This window comes from Cyprinus carpio, chromosome B23, assembly GCF_018340385.1.
Source record: "Cyprinus carpio isolate SPL01 chromosome B23, ASM1834038v1, whole genome shotgun sequence".
Taxonomy (NCBI): Eukaryota; Metazoa; Chordata; class Actinopteri; order Cypriniformes; family Cyprinidae; genus Cyprinus; species Cyprinus carpio.
Window position 1 is genome coordinate 7533384 of NC_056619.1, and position 7061 is coordinate 7540444.

A 7061-nucleotide genomic window follows, 5' to 3' on the forward strand; every position below is an offset into this window, starting at 1 on the left:
ATTAAATTAAGTTTTTCTGACCAATGGGATTAGTGAGGTTTGCCGCTCACTTTAAAGAGTTCTTTAAGTACTTTCAAATAAAAATGTAAAATTTAATGTCAAACCTTAAATGAGTAAAAAGACCTTTAAAGCATTTTACAGTTTTTAATGGAGTTTTTAATGGTGCTTCAAGAATCCATTATTTGTGGGTGTCACCTACACTGAGCAGTACAGTTCATATTTTAAAGTTCAGTCTGTGCTTATGAATGTTAAATAAAATCATTCTGTGCATATCAGTGGAAGTAAATAGCCAATGTAAGGTTCATATTTCATCAGTTGGGATGTATCAAGCATCTTAACACCACTTCAGTGCTCCAGCTGTGGGTTTCTCAGTAGAGACGATAATGAGAGCAGACACTGTCACATCAGACTCGAGGGCTTTCGGCAGGTCAGTTTAATAAATGTGCCTACAACATCAGGAAAATCAGCTGGGCTGAGAAGACAGGTCTTGAAAGCTTAAACAGAAATGCCTGCCGAACCAGACTGCGTTTAGCACTCAACTCATTCAAATACAATATGAAATCCCTTGCGTTCAGTGGACTAAGATTTGGCAGTCACACTTGAATATGAATGGAAGTTTTCTCCATTCTTCTCTATTGCTCTTACTGAAATGACGTCAATGTCAAAAGAATTGGCAGACAGAAAGCTCAGCCGCCACTCTCAATTTACGTAAAATTTTTGAAAGTTCAGGACATTTTTATACCATTAGCAAATATTGTACAACACTGTTACAAGCTTTCTGAGCTTTCAGTTACAAACGTCTTCACATGACCCTATTTACTTTCTCAATTCACTTTGTCAGTGAATGGGTGCCGTCAGAATGAGAGTCCAAACAGCTAATAAAAACATCACAATAATCCACAAGTAATCCACATTACTCCACTCCATCAGTTAATGTCTTGTGAAGTGAAAATCTGTGTGTTTGTAAAGAAACAAATCCATCAAGACATTTATTTAAACATAAAACTGTTGTTTCTGGCTAAAATACCAGTCCTATATTTATAATATTGCTATCTCCAGTGAAAAAGTATGGATGTGGATTATTGTGTTTTTATCAGCTGTTTGGACTCTCATTCTGATGGCACCCATTCACTGCAGAGCATCCATTGGTGAGCAAGTGATATAATGCTACATTTCTCCAAATCTGTTCAGATGAAGAAATAAACTCATCTACATCTTGTAGTGTTACGTTGTTACAGAAATGCACAGATTTCATGTTTTGTCCATCCAGACCAGAGAAGCTTCTGGGGGTCTGTGTCTTTCATATGCTACTATTTATGGGTGTCTGTTTCTTTCTTTATTTGTTTCGTAAATGTTTCTTTCTGGAATTCTTTCGGACATGTGTCCTTTGCATGCCACCCTGTGATAATCAGGACTAAAACGTAATCCTGTTTTGTGAATGCACAGGCCAGGATTGAAACGCATCACGTGTGTGGAGCCCGAGGATTGAGCCTCTAGAGGAGGTAAAGGGGAGAGGAACAGGAAAGGAATTATTTTCTTTGATCTGTTCCCATGGAGCATTTGGCTTTGGTTTTCCTCCACACATAACCTTGAACAATGAAGCAGGAAGAGAAAGAGTAAGAACGCCTGGGAGGAAGAGGGAGAGGACAGCGATGGAAAAAAACGGATGAACGAGGGTCAGAGGCAGATTATACCTGAGAGAGGTTTATTGTGTGAAATCCACATTTCCATGGTGTGGAGAAACCTAAAAGTGGAAGTTCATGAGTATGTTTTGGTGTGTTCAAAGTATTGCAGACAGTGTTGGGGTAACACATTACAAGTAATGGGAGTTATGTAATCAGATTACTTTTTTCAAGTAACTAAAGTAACGCATTACTTTTAAATTTACAATTAAATATCTGAGTTACTTTTTTCTAATAAGTAACACGCAAGTAAAAAAAATTTCCCCATTTGTTTAATCTCCTGTCCCAGTGTTAAGAGAAATCGGGAGGGAGGCATTTCCTTCAGCCTGAAGATTATTCATTTCACTTTTGGTGTGAAAGGGCCTTTACATTTGCTAAAAATACAACGTTTTGTTTTTTTTGTTATTAAAAAACAAACAAGAAAGCCCAGCTCAGGTGACAAAAAGTAACGCAATCAGTTACTTTTTTTATGGAGTAGCACAATTGTAATGCATTACTTTTAAAAGTAACTTTCCCCAACACTGATAGTAGATACATAATTATTAAATTTATAATGATGAAAATAATAAAATAAATACATAAACTGGCATAAGTGTGGTTTCCAACAGATTTTTGTATTAGTTCCCCAGAAACATGTCATCATACTCAGAGTATATATACTATATGCTGTAAATATAGATATACATATTATAAAATAAAAAGAGTAATGGACTTCCAGTCACGTTTTTTTTTAAGAAAATATTTTTATTATGTCAAATAATTTCATTTAGCAAGGATGCATTAATTTGTTCGAAAGTGATATCAGAGACATTTATGTTACAAAAGATTTCTATTTCAAGTAAATGCTGTTCCTATTCTACTCATCATATATCACAGTTTCCACAAAAATATGAAGCAGCACATCTGTTTTCAACATTGATAATAATAAGAAATGTTCCTTGAGCAGCAAATCAGCATATTAGAATGATTTCTGAAGATCATGTGACACTGAGAGTAATGATGCTGAAAATTCATCTTTGATCACAGGAATAAATTACATTTTAAAATGTATTAAAATATAAACAGTTTGAAACTAAACTAATATTTAATAATAATAATGTTTTAATACTTTAATAATAATATATTTTTGATCAAATAAAGGCATACTTAGTGAGCTTGGCAAGACAAACAAACAAGCAATATTTATATTTTATACATAATATTATTGTGTAATATTATTGTTTTTGATGGTGGAAATTTTTTATTTTGTTGTGCTGTCTGTTTATTTGACTGTATTGCACTTATTTTAGATAAATATGTCTAATCGGCTGAAAAATATGCATAAGTATTGTACATTTTTACTATTTTATTATACTGCATCTTAAATTATAGATGTAATCTTTATTGCTGAATTGCAATTCAGTGATTTTCACTTCCTTTTATTCCAATTTAATTCCAGCTCATGCACTGAAAGTCAGCCAATGTTGCCCAACCCTGTATGTACTTCTAGCCCCCTAACCTTTTGTTCAAAGCTTATGTGGACCCTTGTAATTTGCATCCTAATTGACTTAAACTTCATTGTCTTTACTTGGATGTCCATTTACTATTGACATGACCAGAATGCAAAGCACAGGAAACAAACAGCAGGTCTCATCCCCACCAGCTCATCAGCACAAAGCAAACAGCTCATGTACCGACCTACACCACACAAAGAGAGAGAGAGAGAGAGAGATGGAGAGCATGCCGGGACATTGTACTTCAAAATGACATTGAAATTTAACCATCCATTATGGTTTAGATTAATAAAAAAATGTATGCAGAACATTACTACATAAAAGTACTTTTCAAAATTATTTGCATTTGTACTCTCTGAAAATGCTTTGTCCTTGCAGGGGACGACGGCCGATGCTATTACAGCTACTCCATTAAAACATCTGCGGAGGTAACAAACAGCCAATTGAAGTTTCATTGATTTACAAAATGTTGGCTGATATCCAGAGGTTCACATAAGGACAAACTAGTAATTGGTTAAACCAGATGACCTGAGAAATGCATCAGAGAAGGGGAGATCGATAGAGGATCCTTTGTTATGGCAGATAAGAACAAAGAAAACAGAGAAGCTGATTAAAAATGAAAAGACTCAGTCAATAGGCTCTTCAGTAAGTACATGGAAATTGTTTCCTGTTTTCTCAGGTCATCTGGGTCAACTAATTGCTAGTTAGTCCTTATGTGAATGTGTTTTGTCTGTTTATGAATATGTTTTATTATTATTAACATTATTATAATAATAATTATTATTTGTATTTTTAAAAAGTCGTCTCATCAGGAGAGAAATATGCACAGATCAAGCACAGTTTACAAGCAAAACCAGTCCAAAACAGAGATGGACATCTCAAATGATGAAGCGTTATTATGGATTACAGACTCATAGTTTGGCCAGAAGCAATGGTTTGAATTTGAAAATGTATTTTCTTTACAAACATGCATGCAGCTTTTAACATCAAAAGATATTAACTGATGGACTGGAGTGGTGTGGATTACTTCTGGATTATTGTGGTGTTTTTATCAGCTGTTTGGATTCTGACGGCACCCATTCACTGCAGAGGATCTATTGGGGAACAAGTGATGGTGTTTTTGTTGTATTTTTGGATTTTTGCAAATCTGTTCTGATGAAGAAACAAGGTGAACGTTTCCCCCATAACTGTATCTGGACACATTCATGCAGAGATTTGTGTAATTCCCGTTATTCTCATTGCAGTAAAACATTGTGGTAAATGATGTACAGAAACTGAATTTCCTTGGGCGCTTTAGGAAATGATGTCAGCCATGTATAATCAGACTGATGTGACTGTGAATGTCTGTGCCAGTTCCTGTACCTGTGCAGTCGGCAGTGTGGCAACAGTCCTTACGGCAGGACTTTTTGTCCTCTGCCTAGCTAATGAGTTTCCCCCTCCACTCTTCATCTGAAGCTGCAGGACATTTCTCCATCTGGAACAGCCGTCTTCCCGGCTCTTCTTCATTTACGGTGTCCTCATGTCACGCTCGCAGACAGCCTTGTAGCAGTGCTGTGAGCGGCCCATATTTTAGTGCTGGGTACAAGTGTAGCGTGGAGTAAATCTTTGCCTAGAGACATTCTTATTTTCTTTTTTTCCCCAAGACTGGATATATTGCAATAGAGTGCAACAGTGACTGCCCATTTTTTTCAGGAGCCTTGATCCCTGAAAAATATTTCCTTTTCTTTGTCTTGAACCAGCCAGCTTCAGAAAATATACAAATATAAAATAAAAATAACATGCAATTTTCATGACCCCTCTTATTTTGTTTCATTCTGCAAGGGGTATGTTAACTTATGAGCAAAACTGTGTGTGTGTGTGTGTGTGTGTGTGTATATATATATATATATATATATATATATATACACAGTTGTGCTTATAAGTCTAGTATTTTACTGTTGTGCTTGAATTATTAAAGTATATATATATATATATATATATATATATATATATATATATATATATATATATATATAAAAATAAAACTTTTTTTTTTCTTGTTTTAATCATGGATATGGTAAAAACGTCTTCCTGTCTTACTCAATTAATCTTTTTTCACTGATTTATGTTGTATTTTTTTAAAATGTTGTGGATATTGTTCCTGAAAAACAAGACAACCATCTCACGTTAACCGCCTCTGACAAGCAGTTAGACAAATCATTTAAAATTAAATGAGGAAAAGGTCATAACGTCTCTGGAGGCTTATAAATAACATTTTATTTTATGAAGACAGCATTGGGGTCAGTCTGGCAAAGCTGAGCGCTCTGAAGGCAACTGTAAATACTGGTGACATTGTTCTAATATTGCAAGGCCTTGGGCAACCAACAAGCGTGCCATCCGAACGACAAGCTGTCTTTATCACTGGCACGAACTCCTGGGAAAACAAAATAGTCTGGAGACATTTAAGAGGGCAACAGCAAGCACTGATCCTGAAACAGCTTGTGCACACAGACAAAAACTAAAAAGACTGATGTCATAAAAGTAAGGAAGCACACTTCAGCACAGACGGGAAAGAGCAATTCAGTACGTGAAAAAAAAAGTTTATGTGTGGGTGAGATAGTGTTTGAATGTGGCGTGACACGCAAGACGTGGTTCCCACTGAGCATCCAATGCATGAATGAATGATAGGTTGCATCAGTTCAAAGATTAATGGCTTCTTTCATTTCTAGTAAACAGACTTCGGAATTATATTGATTTTAAGTTTGAAACTGAGTTTTATTCTGATCCCTTTCATGTTTTCGATCAAGTCCTTATCTAATTTAATGGGCGAGAAACACAGAGGCTATCAAATGAGTCTATTGACAAATGCATTTTCAGGGAGTAATGCCTTGAGGAGCCTCTGAACATAATTCCTGAAGTGATGGATCTGCTCCATCATGCATGGAGCCTTTCATCTTATTTCCTGGTTCTGTCTTGGCGGGAAGGTTCTGTGCTTTTATCAGATAGTGTCTGACAGATGTGCAAAAACAGTGGCTGTAACCAAGCCTTGGAAATGGCACGGAGAGATTAGAGAGAACTGGACCACGGGAAAAAAGAAAAGAGAAAGACTGCAAAGAGATGAAATCATGGAAAGCGCATCAGACTATAATATGTGAACTACTGTGAGTGTTATTTTTTTCCATTTGTAATTATTAATTAATTTGTAATTAGTGCTATTACCATGTAAAGCCTGCCATTTTAGCTTATATACTCACTGGGCACTTTATTATGTAATACATCCTTTTGGCTTCAGAACAGCCTTAAAGGGGTGCTTCACAGTTTTTTTTTTCTAGGCTTGATTGTGTTTATGGGGTGCAGTCTAACATGTGTTAGTGCTTTTTAAAAAACACATTATTTTTCACTTATACTATGGGAGTCGTTGAATGCTTGAATCTGATTGGCTGACGAACGTTCTGAGGTGTGCAATTATTTTCAGGGAAACACACGGCGAACGTAGTTCCAGGCAGCTCTCCTGACCGCATTACAGTTCCATATCACTTTGCATAGTTAACTGTAATAAAGAAAATTAGCATACAGTACCTTTGCAGCACACAGGACTAACAAAAACAACAACATGAGAGACGAATACACATGACATTTCTCACTAGTGAGGTAATAATAGCGCTGTTTAGAGACACTCCTCCAAAACACTGTTGAGGGATGCACAGAGGTAGCCTAATTCACACAAGCTCTCTCTCTTTCTTTCTCTCTTTGTGTGTCTCTATCTCTCTCGCTCTCTTTCTAATAACTTCATTAATAACTGCATTAGAATGCTATCAACGAATGTTTCACAGACAAGGCTTATCTATGGCATTTTTGTAAAAGTTGCTTAAATATCTTAATTTAACTTAGGCCTAGTCCTGGCTTA